Source organism: Apostichopus japonicus, chromosome 10 (genome assembly GCF_037975245.1).
Source record: "Apostichopus japonicus isolate 1M-3 chromosome 10, ASM3797524v1, whole genome shotgun sequence".
NCBI classification, from domain to species: Eukaryota; Metazoa; Echinodermata; class Holothuroidea; order Aspidochirotida; family Stichopodidae; genus Apostichopus; species Apostichopus japonicus.
This window is the reverse complement of record NC_092570.1, coordinates 4,810,433-4,828,280: the sequence shown is the minus strand read 5'-3', so window position 1 is coordinate 4,828,280 and position 17,848 is coordinate 4,810,433. Positions and strand designations below refer to the sequence as shown.

The window sequence follows — 17,848 nt, the reverse complement described above, 5'->3', positions numbered from 1 at the left end:
GCCTGAGGCCCTTTGAACATTATTTGGAGTGAGGCGTTGACTTTGGGAACCAGGCTAGTTGGTCCAAATGGCTTCAATAAGGGGCATACATGTGCGCTATGATATGGTGCAAATTAAAAAAAAAATCCACTATTGAGTCACCCACCAGCGGACACGAACTGTAATCTTGTGACGTATATCGATTAAGTTGAGATGATTGCAGCTTGGCACAAAATTTCATTTTTATATGTACTTCTATATCACTTATGTTTCTTTTTCTTTTTTTTTCTTCAATTGTAGAAATAATCCTTTGCGAAAATTAAAAACTTGTGCATTTACAAATACCAGTGTGTCCTTTTGTTGAAAATATAATTCTAAACTGATTTGTGGTTAGTCCAAGATGATGTCGCTGGCGCTATTTGTAAATAGTACTAAAAGTACGGTACGTAACGCCATAACTATATGTGTATTGTCGAGGCTGCAGCCTGCATGCATTTTCCAGTTCATCCAATTCACTTCCGTTGAGTCACGAAGACAAGCCGAAAACACTTTCGAAAGTTGCTCAAAACTCAAATGCAGATGTGCGTGTTGCGATATAGCAGGCATCGGAGGGGAACGGATGGGGAGGAATAAAAGAGGGAATGGATAGGAAAAGAGGAATGATATACATTATAACCTGTCGTTCACAATTTAAAAAATATCCCATTGTGTACTAATTGCCCGTGTAATTGTTTTCGCTTCCGTCATTATGCATCCACTTAGAGTAAAATAGTTTATTCGTTTTCATAGCGTTTCGTTTTCGTTTTCAAATGATAAAATAACCTGCTGATCACTTCTTTCCCCTGTATGGGATAGGAGATGGGTTGGGCTAAGCCATGACATATCCGACATGCACCCAAGCTTGGCTTAGCCCCTTGTGTGGGTGTCACAAAAGTACATTGTTTTGATTCTGAAAGTTTTGTGTCTTATTATAATTATAGGTATCATGCATGCCCGGCAGTATTTCGATCATGACTTTGTATCCACAGGAAAGACAATTAATAGTTCCACCACGATAAGATACGAAAGACTGTAGCATGACTTGCCTGGCGGGGAGGCGGATCGGCAGCAGGTAAATTACACGAGAGTTTGATAAAGTAGCGACCATTCACCATGACCTTGATCCAGTCGTCACGGCAAGCCTGTCAATAGACTATGGCATTTCACTTTAAATGGCTGGTTTTATCCGATATTGCCTCCTATTACTGCTTACATATTGATGCATGGTCATACAAGTTTTCAAAGAGCCTATACTAACTTGACGCTATGGTGGGTAGGAGGAGGGGGCCGGGGTGGTAAAGAATGGAGTTCAGAGACTCAAAACCATGATCGATTGCAAGTTTCGATCCGAGAACAACAGTCCCTGATTATTTATACCGGCGGAACTTGGAGAGCGTGGTTTACATTCATATTCAGTTACCAATGAAGAATCGTTACGAACCGTGGTCTGGTCTGAGGAGTCTGACAATATCTCAGGGCCATTGTTTTATGTGCTGATATTCCGCCAACGTTAATGGTTATCTTTTTTCAATTAACGTTCTAACATGGGATTGGAAATTAATCCTATATAGCTTAAATATATGTGGTTATATCCTTTTGTCAAGATATGTATAGACAATCCACTTCCGAGCCCTTCAGTTCTGGGAAACTAATTGTAGCTTTAACATATGCTTGTTTCCTTGTGTCCTGAGACGGCGTGCGTTGGTCTGGCAATCTTATAATAATTGCAGGGGTGACGTGTAAAACAACAAAATGTTACTTTTTATTTCACTATATTGTTCTGAAAGTTGATCACTTCTCATCCAGTCCCACACCCCTCAATGGGGATAATAAACTATAACCCCCTCCCCAATTTTGTGTGTGAAAGTATCGCGCAGGTCTGATTGTCATGCTGATGGTCTTGACAACAGTATTATCAGTCTGCCGAGCAGGTGCGCATTCACCCCCTCCTTCCCCTGCCCACACGCACACCCTTTTCTTCTGTCTTATTAGTGGACTCTGTCATATGAACAATCAAATTCTCCTTAGTCTATAGTCACCAAGAAAGCGTGTAGTACCAATTTAAACCCAGAGTTCCCTGTATTTTTGTTGCACTTTTGTAAGATATAAGTGATCTTTCCATGGTAACAGTCGTGGATACATTCGGAAGATCCATCCAAACATACAAAGAATATTTGAAAACGACTTGAGCAAATCTTCAGATGTCTTGTTCGACAAAGGTACTTCCGGGTTTGAACACACCCAACACTGTGTTCCGCCTAGCTTACCAATCAGTGATGTGATATTCTGATCAACCGGTAACTCATATTCACAGACGCGTGAAGTAGACGAATCTCTTGCGAACGATTTGGCTATTTCGTTCAAAAAAGCAAATAGTGTCAGGAGGTATTTATGAGTTCTCTTTAATGAAGTTTATACGACCAAAACTTTAAAAATTTTCTCAGACTCTTTGTACTGGTTAAGGTTTATTGTTGTTTAGGATACGTAAACATCGATAGTGTCAAGTTATGTTTACACGGTAAGTCTTACTAACAACCATGTGTCCACTAAGTTACAGTGGGGTCTAAGTGAAATCGTTACTTTGTAATGCTAGTAGTACACATACATACTAGTACTAGGTTAGGCTACGCGTTATTCTGTTGCAACAGCACAGGTATGTGATATCTAGGCTAGTACTCCTAAGTTGCCAGGACAATCCTAATTTAGCCTAACCTAGGTGAGTTGTATTTCAACAGCATGGGAAAACTTAAGTTTTACCCAAGAGTACATTTCATGAATATGGTATGCAACACTGCAGGAAACTAAGTTGTATTTGAAGGTTGTTGTACTTAGGACAAATGAAGTAACCTAAGTATGTCAGGCTAGGTAAATTATTAACATGGTTAAGTGGAGGTAACCCATTATAATATTAAAAGAAAGTGTAAACATATACTAAACATAGCTAATGCATTAATCATATGTACTATTGTAGAACAACTAAGACTTGGAAGCCTAATCAGTCCTATAGTGATTATTCTGCCAATGTTCTAACTTTAGGAGGCATGCTAAGGTACATAGTTTCAGGGATAAGCTGAAGGTTGTCTTAACCAATGCTAGAAGTATTCGTAAAAATTTTGCTGAATTTACTGTGCTTCTTGAGGATCTGAAACCGGATGTGTTTGGTATCACCGAATCTTGGTTAAGGAAGGACATTGATAGTGCTGAGGTTTCTCACCTGGGGTATGTTGTGTATCGTCAGGACAGAAGGGATACTCATAATGGGGTTGGTGGGGGAGTGTTACTGTATGTTAGGGATGACATTGTAAGTGTTGAGAAATCTCAGTTGCAAGGGGCTTTTGTTAATTCTGTCTGGTGCGAGTTGTCCACAAACAACTCCAAGAGGTCCAGTGATGTTATCACTGTTGGTGTTGTTTACCGTTCTCCTAACAGCAGCGATGATAATGATGTCGTGCTGTTTGATTCGATTAGAAAGGCTGCTAAAGGTGATGTTGTTATAATGGGCGACTTTAATTTTCCTGACATTAATTGGATAGATGGTTCCAGTAGTAGGAAGGGTAGTAATTTTCTAGATGTTGTGCAAGATTGCTTTTACATCAACATGTTACTTTCTCTACTAGGGGGATAACATCCTGGATCTTGTTTTGAGTTCTGATCTAAGCAATGTTGTTGATTTGACGGGTCTAGGAAAACTAGGAACTAGTGATCATGATATACTAGCTTTTGATGTTGTTTGCAAAGTCGTAAATTCTGTTAGCAAGGAAAAAGTCCCTGATTTTTCGAGATCAGATACAGAGGCAATTGGAACTTTACTAAAGGGTACAGATTGGATTAATTTGATATGAGTGCTTCTCAGTCTTGGATTTGTTTTGCTGATAAATTAAAGGTCATTATGGAAAATCATGTTCCGTGGAAGAATCATCGTCGTAAAAGCAGTATGCCTCACTGGATGAATAAGAAAGTTAGATGTGTAATTAGGCAAAAACGTAGAATGTGGAAGTTGTTTAGGAGGACTAAATCTGAATCTCTTTTGGCCAAGTTTAAAATTCATCAGCTGAAGGTAGAATGCTTAGTCTCTGCAAAATTGAATTTCGAAAATAGCATTGCCCTAAAAATTAAGGATAACCCAAAGGCCTTCTTTTCTTATGTCAGGTCAAAGCAGAAAGTTAAAGATACAATTGTTTCTCTTAGGGCACCACAGGCTGATAATATAGTTACTGATAGTCAGGATCTTGCAGATCTTTTGAACAACTATTTTGTGTCGGTTTTCACAAGGGAAGATATGAGTAGTATTCCAGATTTTCAGGTGGCAGTGATAGGCCTAAACTGGATAAGGTCTTATTTTCGGATGAGGTTGTCTTAAAGGAGCTGCTTCGTCTAAATGTTTCTAAAGCTTCTGGACCAGATGCAATCCATCCGTATTTGTTGAAGACTTTTGCACACCATTTCTGCGTTCCACTCTCATTGGTTTTTAGTAAATTTATGGATGAAGGTTATGTTCCTAAGGACTGGAGATGTGCTAATATTACCCCAATTTTCAAGAAGGGTGATAAGTCTAAGCCCTGTAATTATAGGCCCATTAGTCTCACTAGTGTTGTTTGTAAGGTCATGGAGTCTATTGTTAAAAAGTCTATGGTCTGTCACTTCAGCAGTCAGTCTTTGATCAGAGAGTCTCAACATGGCTTTTGTCAAAAAAGGTCTTGTCTCACTAATATCCTTGAGTTTATGGAAGATGTAACAAGCTCACTAAATAGGCAGAAGTCGGTAGATGTTGTGTTCCTGGATTTCCAGAAGGCCTTTGATAAAGTTCCCCACCAGCGTCTGTTACTTAAGCTGAAGAATATGGGTATCAATGGGAATTAACTGTCTTGGATTGGGAATTGGCTTGGTAATAGGAAACAGAGGGTGGTAATTAAAGGCTGTGCTTCTTCTTGGCAAAACTTTACTAGTGGGGTTCCACAAGGGTCTGTATTGGGTCCCTTGTTGTTTGTTGCCTATATAAATGACATCGACAGAGATATTTTGTGTACAGCTAAGAAGTTTGCTGATGACACCAAATTGTATTCTGAGGTCTCTTCCAAAAGCGATTCTGAGAAGTTTCAAACGGATTTGGATAAGATTTTTTCCTGGTCTCAGGGGTGGCAAATGCTTTTTAATATTGATAAATGCAAGGTAATGCACATTGGTAGTAGTAACCAAAAGTTTACATACAATCTTAATGGTGTGGAGTTACAGGAGGTCTCTGTTGAAAGAGACCTAGGTACTGTATCTACATTGACTAATCTCTGAAACCTTTACATTGTCTTGAAGCTGCTAAAAGTGGTAATCGGGTGTTAGGTATGATGAAGAGTAACTTCAGTTTCCTGAAAGAGGACATCGTAGTTAGGCTTTATAAGCAGTTGGTTAGGCCTCATCTGGAGTATGCTGTGCAGGCTTGGAACCCATATTTTGCTAAGGATAAGGAAGTACTTGAAAAGGTCCAGAGGAGGGCTACTAGGATGATTAGTTCCTTAAAGAGTGTTCCTTATTATAGGCGGTTACAACTGTTGAATCTCACCACACTGGAGCTTAGGAGGTTACGTGGGGACTTGATCCAGGTTTTCAAGATTGTGTATGGTTTCGACAATTTATCCTTTACCGACTTTTTCATGTTTGCTAACAGTAGTTGTACCAGAGGTCATTGTCTTAAACTCCAAAAGTCACATAATAGGATTAATATTCGGCATAACTTTTTTTTCTAATAGGGTTGTGAATGAGTGGAATGGTTTGCCTGAGAAAGTTGTACTTGCAAGTAGTGTTAATGGGTTTAAGAATGCTTTGGACAAGCACTTTAAGCATTGTAATCGAGTGTGAGTGTTTGTGTCTTCAGTTTTTTCCCTCTCTCTATAGGGTCCTTGATGGGGACTTAAGTGTCCCTCCTGATCCTTTTTTCTACTATACTAAACTAAACTAAACTATGTTCAATAATTGCATAACAGAAGCTTTTTATTAAGGTAGCTAGTTTGGTAAGATGATATATTGCATGTTCAGAGGAAAGGTGGTAAAATATTTGACAGCAATATTCCCACGTATGACATACCTGCATACCTGATGACTAAGAAGATCTGAACAAACATTGCTCTGCTCAAATGACACTGACAGAAAGTGTTTGCTGTAGTTAGGAAATTGATAAAGAATATAAGAGGGAGAAAGAATATAAGAGGGGTGGGTAAACATCCCTTGTGTACTCATTTTTGAGTGTTGCATTTTAAGTTATAAAATCTTTACTTGCCATCTCAAGAAGCAAAATAATCAGTGTTTATAGGGAGATAATGTAGGGAGATGAATGGATGAGCAAACAAGATAAAGACATACACAGTGTGACTATCTGTGATGAATTAACTTTGATGTACCTGATAATAGCAGTTGGTATACAGTGCAATGGCATGTATACAGGGTTTTCGTTAGTAGCCGGGACCCGGGTCAAATGACCCGCTTACTGCACGTACATGACCCGGCTACTTTGCGACGCTCAGTAAAAAAAAAAATTAAATTAAAAAAAAAAAAAAAAAAAAAAATGACGAAAAAAATCGAGAGGAATAAATACCCACAACCAGGTCAGGTGTGATTGAAACTGTCACAGCAGTTAACTGTTGGTAAAAACTACAAGAAGTTGAACATTAGTAGTATGGTCGAGGAGATGAGGCCGAGGGGTGGGTGAGAGTAGAGGTAGGCGAAGGGCTTCTCTTGACATACAAATTGTTGCCCAACAGAGATAAAAGCTGAATAAAAAACAGAAGGTTCTATCACAGATCTAGTTGGGTATTTTTTGGCAGTAAAATCCTACTCACTTTGTAGGTACCGTAGACCTATTATCATTTTGTTATGATCGCACTTCATTTAATGCAGCAAGTGCGTCACACCCTTGCTAAGTTCGGTTCAGTGGCATAGCTACCTCCCTAGGCTCCATGACCCGAGTGTTAATAAAAAAATTCAGGAGAAAAAAAGAAAAATAGGACTGAAGAAAGGGGTGATTGGGAGGGGGCAATATCATTGACCAAACAACTGTATATTGCACCATTTTGCATCTAGAGACTTTTTAAATTGCAATTTTCCGGCAACCTTAGACCCCTCCCCCATGTCCGCGTACAGACAGTCCCGCCTAATTTTCAACTTGACCCACCTACTTCATTTCTTAACAAAAACCCTGGTATAACGATAATAAGCCTAGTTGTAGTGTGCTAATCATGCATGTAACTGTAGACAATCGCTCTATCAGTAGAAACCCATAGCACGGACCAGGTGTAGTATCTACACCAATTTCAAAGGGACACAACATCGTCAGGATCAAACAGTTACTACATTGAGGTAAGGGACTGGGGTTGAAAGTGGATCCAAGTTGTTTGATTTTTGTGCCCAGGTTTTATCTTGGGTGACTTTTAAATACATACACCCATACACACACATGTTTGTATTACATTCAGACGGAGGCCCCCATTGTAGTTTCCATCAATTGTTCAAATCCACGTACCCTAACCTTAACAATACCCCATACAATAGAATTCTTCCGAGGACGTGGTGATTCTTTAGAAATCACAACAGAGGACCTGGAATTCTTTTGTTCAAGTCCTCGGTTAGAATACAAAACAAACGCACACTTAAAAACACATACATACATGTATCCTCTTTGGTCTTGAATAAGAGATCCTGTTGACCAATCATACTTAAAGTAACATCTCTATCTAACTCAATACTTACTTATCATTGGAAGTGGTTGGAATGAGAATCTATTAACTTTCCAGTGATTGTCAAGTCTGTTTTTGAATATGTTTAGAGTAGTCGCAGAGACGACTATTCCACAGGGAGACCATTCCACACATTAACCAATCTAGAAGAGAAGAACTTGAGATGAATTGTGGTATTACATCTTGTTTTAAGTTACAGACATATCCTGCTGAAAAGGGAGGTCAGCAAGGACATAAATCCCACAGGTAAACTTAAGGTCTCAATCCTATCTCACCTGTTTTGCCTATAAACAATGGATGGTAGGCCAAGCCTTCTTAGTAGTCTCTCATAATAGTCTAGGTCCTTAAAAGCCTGGCAAAAGTTTGGGGGCCCTCCGAAGCTTCAAGCATATTCACCTGCTTTGGGAATTGTAGGTAGACAACAGCATTACAATATATGTAACCATTAGAACCTAGTACAGGAATTGTCAAAAGAGGAGTGATGTTAAAGGAGAGCTCTCCTTTTTACCCACTTCTTGAAAGATGAATATAATTTTTACATGATCCGTTATTCACATTTATGTTGAAATGTCAAATGTTGGAAAGTATATCTGTTACTTTTAAATTTGATAACAGCTCTTATACCTCTGTTGTGGCATAATTTCAGTCTTTACAATTTGCAAAGCAATTGTGATAAATGTTGCTGAACATGAAGTACACAAAATAATAATGTTCTGTGTACAGTACAGCATGAACACCTACAGTAGCATGAGCATATATGTACATCAACATGTCAGCCAGTTGTGCGAATATCTGTCGAAAAAAGAACATCAATTTTGAACATTTTTAATTGGAAGCATACTTGTAGAGACCTGTGTACATTTAGGCAAATGACATCAGACAGAGGGTAGAAAATCATTCCATTTCTTTGGATTGGTCACAACCAAACGTGCTTTTGCACAGAATATGATTGAGATACACCTGTTGTCACAAACTTATGGCCTTTGTGTTCTTATTGTGAAACTGTTCAACAAAGGTACAAGGTACAATTGATGTAACTGTAACATCTTACCACTTGAAGGGATTGGCAATCATTCATTGACTTGCTACACTCACAGATATCAAATTAGTGTTAAACCTTCGTACACATGGAATTAATTAGCACTTGCTCAACATTTCCTTGTACAAGGAAGTACATACTCATCTCATGAATATCTCAAGTATGTCTCAAAATATCTGAATTTATCTGGATAATTTAGCTGCATATTAGGCAATATCATAGATATTTATCCAACATAACTATATATATTTAGGGAATTTTTATTCATTAGTCATATCTAAGCCAATGCTTATTGTGTGTGTTCTGTGTCTCAGTGGTTAATATTGTCAAGTTGTTGTTTCCTGCTTTCGACACCCACTCATTAAATGTGGGAATAAAAGGAAGAGCCAGCGACATGTTTGCAATAAAATGTTTATTCATTGACTTTAACGCATGATTAATTGTATTTTTAAACAGCTAGTCGAGTTAATTGTCATTTGAAGAAGCTCTGTTAACAGAAGTTGGTGGAGATAGAGACTTCGATATGATTGTAAAAATGCTCCTACAGTTAACAGTTGATAAGTTACTATAATTTAAGTAACACCAGTTTAGTTCATCTATGTTGAGTCCAATGTTTCAGTGGTGATGTCAAAAGGTTTTCAGCTGAGCTGTATCAGGATACATTTGTGGTACCAGAATCTGCTACTAGGGCATCAAAATTTTGTTTATTTGATATTTAGTTTGATATTTATCTTTGATAATTAATTTTAATATTTATTTTTGATAATTGTTTTGATATTTAGTTTTGATAATTATTTTGATATTTTATAAAATATTTATTTGAATAATATGTCACTGTTTGTAGGTGCAAGAGGAGGGCAAAAATAGTTGTTTAGAGTAAATCAAACCATAATAGTGGAGTTAAAGAGGCCATGACACGAAAAATCCAACTCATCGAGAGTAACTTCCTCTGAATCTATGAGAAAATCTATGTTCAAAACTATCCTCAACACCTTGAAAACCTCAAGGACTAATTAGTAATTAACGTTTTAATAATCGCATCCGAAAATAGATACCTGAGAATGCGATTTCACAACAAGACAATGATGACGTCATGTTAGGAACACACGTGCAAAGCTCAGGCATGTATCGGATGCGCGACGATCATATCGTTCCATATACAGTACACGCACATTTACACTGAGAGAACAACCACTGTATTACGCTATATCGTTAGAAATTTCAAGTTTGTTTTACAACTGTTGTAAACTATCCGAGAGAAATGCCGGTCCGTTGTGTTGTTGGGGCTGCATAAATATCATTACCCATGCAATTAGCCTTCATCCATGGCTGAAGGACGAAAAAAAACACGGCGATTATGACCAAGTTAGTGCACAACACCAGCGCCGATTTCACTGGGCCTAGCCAGTATGCAGTTCGAATGAAGCGAACACTTCACGGAAGCATACTACGATCCCTCCTTTTTGTTATGAAATAAAACAAATGGACTTTAACGGTTCGACATAAAAGAGTCATTCTTCTGTCAAGTAATCCACAAAAAACTACTCTGAAGACCAGATCGGGGAACAGGAAACCTCCAATGGGGCAAGTGGCGATCCTTAGGAGGTAGCGCGCCGAGCACTAGTAGTACTATAGTATGGTTCCCCTATAGTATTAGCGTTACTACACTGAAGTCGCAATAGACGAAGAGATTTTACTGTATCATCTAAATTAACACCCCCTTCATTGCTCTATTGTATACTAATAAGCTATGAGGTTAGCTTCAGAGGCGATGGGTTACATCTTCTTGTGAACAAATCTCAGTGCCCCAATTTATTTCTGGAATATGCTGGATCAGTTAATTATAGCAATAATTTCTTATGCCTATTCCAGGAAAACCATTTATTATGTTGTGGAGGGAGTGGGGGTAATGGGGATGGGTCAAAATAGGTAGGTAAAAAGATTTTATTCCAAAGGTTGTTTAATTAAATCTCAAAGCGATTTATTTTAAAGTCACAGAGCCAAAAATTCACACAACATAGTTCAAGTGTTAAATCATTGAACAAAATTTATTCAATATCAGTTCTAGACAGTCATTCTGGACAATCTGAACTAACATTAACAACAATCATTGTATTATATGACATAAAAGTAAAACTGTACTTTCCATAAACATTATCATTCTTAAATTACACTAATGTAATTTGTGACATCAAAGGAGGTTAAAAGAAAACAACTTACATGATTTTTTTTGCTTTAAGCCTACAAAGCAGTTGCATGTCCATCGCTATCAATCGTTGTTGTGACAAATTAATTAGAATAATCCAGAAGCAAATACAATACAGGGTTATTTAAACCAAGAAACACTGCACGACGCAACTCACATGCAAAAATGTTACCCACGCACGACGACACGTACAACACTGATGGGCAATGTGAAACACAGCATCACACGCATTAAAACAATCGAAGACCATTAACAGGGTGTACTGCTGAGTTTTTGAAGAAAGACTACAAAACAAACCAACTGCTGCTGAAGAAACAGTCTAAACATTCAAGAGTTCTGCTGCCTCCATTGGTCTTTATTATGACTTTTCTGTCAAATATCATTGGTGATATGGTTATTTTGGCTTCCAGATTAAAGGTACGAATCAAACGAGGTAAATGCCCCTAAAAAGGTCAATGCCCGTTCCCTTATGCACATATTATATGTATCTGCTTATCTGCAGATAATCCAACACAATCGTAGTTTAGAAAGGCTTCCTATACAATGAGTTTTCTCCTGGCAACTTGAATCCAGTGTAATGACCATTGGCTGGAAAATCACTTCTGATCCTTTGGACTGCACATGATGGTAGCACAACCCTGACGTGTCTTGCTAGGAACCCCAAGTATCATTGAACCTGTTGACCGTAGGCTATGTATCTGTACTGCCTGGGAAAAAATTTATGAAAGTTCAAAATGTATTAATGTTGGCCATGATGTCCACAATAACAAGCAGGCACACAATGTACAGTTATGGTTACATTTGTTGTGATTTTACACCTTCCATGTATCATGAAACATTCTTTTGTTTCAGAAAATTGATTTGCAAAACTCCAGGCCAAAGTACTAGCCAAGTAATAATGAGTATGAAATAACACATATGCCTACCTAGCATGGCTGCATAATGCAACTTACATCCCCGAGCCAAACTTTCAGTATGCAACCAACCCTACTAGTACTACACACTCTACATATGGGTTGTAAGTTACCGTAACACAACGCACAATACGGTTTAGGGTGTTCCGCGAATTCCAACAACACATGCACAAAATGGACTGGATTTTGTTTTTAAATGCTTCGTTAATAAATTCTTACCACGTTGTATGTTCCTTGCAATGGTTTCGAACGGATTTCTTCTTCGATATGTTGTGGAGCTTCAATTTCGGCTCGTTTAACAGGCTCGAACTGATACGGTTCTAACACCTCCGCTCCACCCTCAGCGTTCGGTTCAATATTGGAATGATCATCGCCTTCACTCTCTGCTTCGAATATGAGAAAGGGCACTCTAATTATAGCCCAATTTCACTGCCTAGTGAAGAACCATTATCACTTTGAACTTCGGTTGCCGCATTTGGCTCTGGATCCGCCATTTCACAGGAAATTTTGATTTGATATCGCACTTGTGATCGGTGTTTTGTTTAGTAACTACTAGTGGTATGTGTACTTGTCTACTGTGTACGTGAATGGTACCGTAGCAGCGACAACAAATGTGTTCAAAACGTGACGTCACATGACGTCATGCGAATCGGAAAATTTTCGAGTAAACAAAGTTTCAAACGCCGAAAAGGGTAAATTCATTCTCAATTTTCGACTTGAAAAATCAAGTTTTAAACTGGCAGATTGGTTGATACATGTTTTAGAGAACATTCTTTGATGGATCCCAAAAATATAGGACTTTGAAATTTTCGTGTCATGGCCACTTTAAAGGAAGAAGACACATACAGTATGATTGACAGTATGTCTGCTAAGTACTGTATATACAGTAGGTGCCTGGTACAGCTGCTGTCTAAGTTCTCTGATAGGTAAATACCACAGGCAATGGTATCAGCAAGTCTTAAAGAAATAATAAGTGGCTAAGACTTTGTCTTTGTTTTGACAGACTGTACATATACAGGAAGTGCCTGAAATGATGGGATGTCAAGTTATCAACTCTGTAGCCAGAGGTGAGGGGGGCATACAGGAACCGCCAAATATTTGTCTCCCCACCCAAAAAAATCATTGTCAGAAAGTTCTATTTTGTGGGGGGGGGGAGTTGTTGAATAATGGGTTCTGTCTGCTCCCCCCTCAAAAAAAGGAACTGTCAGAAAGTTTTATTTTTGGGGGTGGGGGGTGAACGAATGGGTTATGTCTGCTCTCATGGGAAAACTCTGTGTCCCTCTGAAAATGAAGTATATAAGTACTGTATGCCTAGAGCTGTATTCCAGAATTGAATAAGTCAAGCACACGACACAAACTAAGCGACAGTGTATGAAATTGATTAAAGAGAATCCAACTTGTCCAGCTTGAAAATTTGAGGTTGGCACATTTGTTGCCATGCCTTAGTTAGAATCAGTCACATCTGTTGGGTTACTTCTAGATGTTACTGTACCATCAGACTGTTCAGACATTGTGTGACCATCACAACCTTGTACACACCTCAATATGTTTCAAGGGTCCTACAGTACTTAGTAACCTGTTATTGTATTTAATGAAACCTAATCGGTGAATGTTTTTCTTCCGCCTGTATTGACCCTGCAGGAAGTTGACTCAAGGTCTTCCCCAACATATTGCAAACTAGTTATAATGGTCTTTACTGTAAGTATCCTGGACTTTCATGCACTCTACATATGTTTACAACTGAAATTGTTTACAAAAACAGTATATAGTCATTTTACTGTTGAAGCACACATGAATACTTAGCAGATTTTAAAGGAGATTGAGCAGTGGTGAAGCCAGGGAAGGGGGAAAGTGTCCCCCGCCCCCCCACAAATTTTCATAGACGAAACTAGCATGGCAAAAAATTGCACTTGCAAGCAGGTCGGATACTGTGGCATTATGGAATTAGTTCACCATATTTGCATCATAGCCTCTTGCTGAAACACACATTTCTCAAAGGGAATGGGTTACCCCACCACTACTTTTTACCAAACTGGTCAACAGCCCCCCCCCCCCCAATTTCCAGATTAGAGCCTACATGATGTCATAAAAAAATCATATCAACGTACAGTAAGCATTAACTGAACTTTTAATTCTCTGACCCTTAAAATTTAAGCCAACCACTTGATCTGCCCCCTCATAATAATAATAATAATGTATTACGTCAAAGAATGATCTCAAAGCACTTCACAAAATGGCATAAAATATTACAACTTAAAATTATTACAGCTTAAAAATAATGCAGCCTAAAAATAATGAATCCTTAAAAATTACAAAAATAAATAATAAATATCCTAACAATAACTATTAAAGCAATCAAATTCAGAAATTAAAGACGAAAGCAATAAAATACCATGGGAGTCTAGCTATGTGCCTGAGACTGGTTAGTTACTCTGACAGATTCTAATGGCATTAAGCAAAACCTGCATTAGTTCAACTTACTGTAGGTGAAATGTTATTAACTTACCTTTCATGTTGTACGTGGGGGAGTTGATCATTTAAGCACTATCTTCGCAGGAAGTAACAAAAGGCTTATAATGACAAGCTCTGTAAATTACTTTTGCACATGCGAAGATCTGATCTGACGGGTTGTTGTTTTGTTGATGTGTACATTGACCACTGCTAAGTATTGTTGTCGATACGGTAAAAACAATGGAAGTACATTCATACCTGAATTTAATAAGTATATATATGTATGCTAATAGTCATGTTTGTGTGAATAGAATGTGTGCATTAATCTCTGTAGGTGCTGATGTGTAATATGTGTATGAAATGTCTATTTATTAGAGACTTATGTGTGGGCATAACCTGCAGACCGATTATGTATGTGAAACAATGCTCACTCTACAGTTGTAGAGGATGATACAGCTGTATTTCTTGTAACCTCAAAGTTGCCACAATCATATGGTGACTACAGTAACTCAATTTTTATTGGTAAAACCAATGTCAGCCTACTATGGAAAGGCCTCAAGCCTACTTTTGACAGGTCTGTTGTGTAAATGGTGTACTATAAATGAAAACTATACATATTACAAAATTAAAAATTACATGCAAACTTGTTTGGAAGATTAAAATCATTTGTAGAGATCTTCATGTTGTGATGATATGAAAGATATATGGTTCCTTCTATTTGTAAGGTCAGGTGTGGTGAAGTTTCGAACACCTTGAGAACAAATTAATTCATTTCTTAGAAATAGTAGTTTCAGTTTATATGCAGACTTCCTAGTTTGTTTGGTCGAAAAGGAAAACCACAAGGGAAAAAGATGTCGTATGGTAGTACTGCCTTAAATATGAGGCACAAATAGACAAACCTATATGACAAGACTGACCCTGCTAAGTTGCTAACCTAGATATAAAATTGACTGTACAAGACACCCTCCTAAAGATATCACTACATGACTGCTTACAAGGAACTAATTACAATTGATTTTGATTCTTAACATTTTGTCGATCAGAAGATCAAATTAGAATTAAACTGGACTGGATATGTCCATCGTATTTATAACCAAATGGATGGTTGAAGCATTTCACTGTGAAATTGTGGAAATTATGGAACAAAATCCAATAAAATACAGACATGACGATGGGGTAGGAAACAATTTAGCAAAAGAAATTAGGTAAGTGTTGCTAAATCTCCTCTGACTAATATTTGCTTGCCCGGAGTAGCAAAATGTCGCCCTCTATATTTCATTGGTGACTGCCCACTGTACAGACATACTACCTCTTTAACAGTACAAAAGAGAAATAGATACTTTTGGAAATAATACACAACATGAATACTTTGTTGGTTTCCTAATTCGATCTTTGAATTAGTAGAGAGCCATGTCTACTACTGTTATTGTTATAGGTTTTTTTTTTTTAGGGGGGGGGGCCTGAGATTACAATAGCAGATCATGAAATGTTTTAATAATGAATATATAATATGGCATCCAGAGCTCTTTAAATAGAATATATGTACAGTAGAATAGAATGAGATTTTTCATAGTGTGAATAGTTCAACTTCATAAATATATTACAAAAGAAGTATTACCAACATATCTTAATGGTACCATGTTTGTATACGCTTCAGAATACTTTCTATCATCTTTAAATTGCCCTATGCTGTTTTTACCCAGTACGGATTAAGTGGGGAAGTGTGGGAGGGAAGTGGGGGAGGGAAGTGGCAGAGGGATGGACACTAAAATGTTAATTTTAGTGAACATAAACAGCTAGCATCTTCTTGTCATTTTCTTCCCCGTTTACTTTCTGCCCTGATCACTTCCCTGGTCGTCACTTGAGCAGTAAAAGTGGATGAGATATGATGACTTGATGGATGAAGCAAGGAAAAGCCACTTCTTCAATTTGTCAAAAGTAACCAACTTAAGTCACTTTTGTGATACTCTGTATATATGTGGTCTTCTACTTGAAATCCACAATAAATCAAATTGAAAATGAAGATTTACAAATAAAAATGAAAATTTGAACAGCACGGCCAAGGCAAACAGTACTAATTACATTGTATTAATCACCCCCAGTTCAAACATTTAAACCCTTTTACAGGAGTCCCAGGATACTTACTCTCCCCCAATATCCCCTATCCTCCCCCTCCCCCTCCCTCTCCCTCTTACTGTATTTTGTTAAGTAACACTTTTGCATAGTTTTAACCTTTGAATTGTCAGTTTTACATTGTCATCTGAGCAGCTATGGCCGAAAGGTTATTTGTGCCTTGTAGTGAATGACTAACTCCATTACAGGACATGTAGTGATCAACCGTAGGTTTCCTCTGAGGAAAACACCCTGCTTAATCCAGCGGGCTGAATTAAATGTAATCATGCCTAATTAACTCTTCCCTTGTCAAGTTTCCTTACGTACAGTGAAAAGTACAGTTCAGATATGTTTAGTGCATAGTAAGACACTGCTCGATAGCCAATCTGTGAGGAGGCTTTGTTTTAGACATATTTTGATTGTCATTTTGCATTGTTGGGACTAGTTTGTGGATTTTTCAATCGTCAGTTTGGAGACCGAGAAATTTCATAGTTTCAAAACTACTGCAAGTAACGCTGACAGACTAAGAAATCTGTCGTTATCAAATAAAAGGACAAATTCAAACTTTTCAACTAGAGTGCGATGCTTTCACTTTTTCTCTGTTATAAATGGAATCTGTCATTGATGGTATGGAAAACATTTCCTGAAATACGGAGTCTCCCTTATCCCCCTACACAAAGATTTGTTTGCTTTGCAAGACACCCTCTGTAAACAGCCTCGTCGATTCCATTTTGATCGTTAACAAAACCTTGGAGAAGTTAGTTTTCTCTGAAACATTAGACTCGGAAGAGGGCTTTGAACTTTCACTTCGCTTGTGTTAGGATATTAAATTTTAATCATTGACTGGAATCTCTAACTTCCGCAATTTTGAAATAAAAACAGCAGAGTTCAGATTTAGAATTTGACTTCAAGATGGATGACGATTGTCCAATTTACATGAACAGTGAGTATTTTGTTACGGTATGTAGTGACAAGGCTGAACCGATAATAGATCCAAATCGGGTTTTTGGTCTTACAACAACTTTTAACTTTTAAATCTGTTCATACCTTAAATTTGAGTATCTCACAGACTTGTTGATATGGTGAGTCTGTACTCATTTTTCTATCAGAGTGGTCTGTGTATATTCATATACACTCATATGAGTCACCCTCCTGGATTTATATTTGCACTTTGAGCATTTTGGAAAATTGAGACTTTATAGATACTGGGTATAACTAAGGATTATAGATACTTGTTCTTCTACTTTTGAATTCACACTTTTGCTGTTATTTATTACTAAATATTTGCCATTGTGTAAACCATTGTTATTTGAGCCTTATTTTCTATGTTCATGTTGTTTTCTTGGTATTATGTGACATTCATCTATTGTTTGTTATTGAATTACAC

General features: G+C 37.7%; 2 protein-coding genes across 3 annotated transcripts in view; one reads left to right on the top strand and one right to left on the bottom strand.

Moving 5' to 3' along the window:
* Window positions 1-17,848, bottom strand: part of LOC139975173 (homocysteine S-methyltransferase YbgG-like) — a 170,559-nt gene that overhangs the window by 28,715 nt on the left and 123,996 nt on the right. The gene's annotated exons all lie outside the window — the stretch shown is intronic.
* The window catches only part of LOC139975158 (serine/threonine-protein kinase PAK 3-like), a 55,689-nt gene continuing 40,085 nt past the window's right edge, over window positions 2,245-17,848 (top strand). The window contains exon 1 of one of the 2 annotated variants that reach the window (XM_071982816.1): window positions 2,245-2,403. The gene's annotated coding sequence lies outside the window, so the exon portion shown is untranslated. Of the gene's footprint in view, window positions 2,537-17,848 lie in introns of both variants that reach the window. The other variant, XM_071982817.1, reaches the window with a different exon arrangement.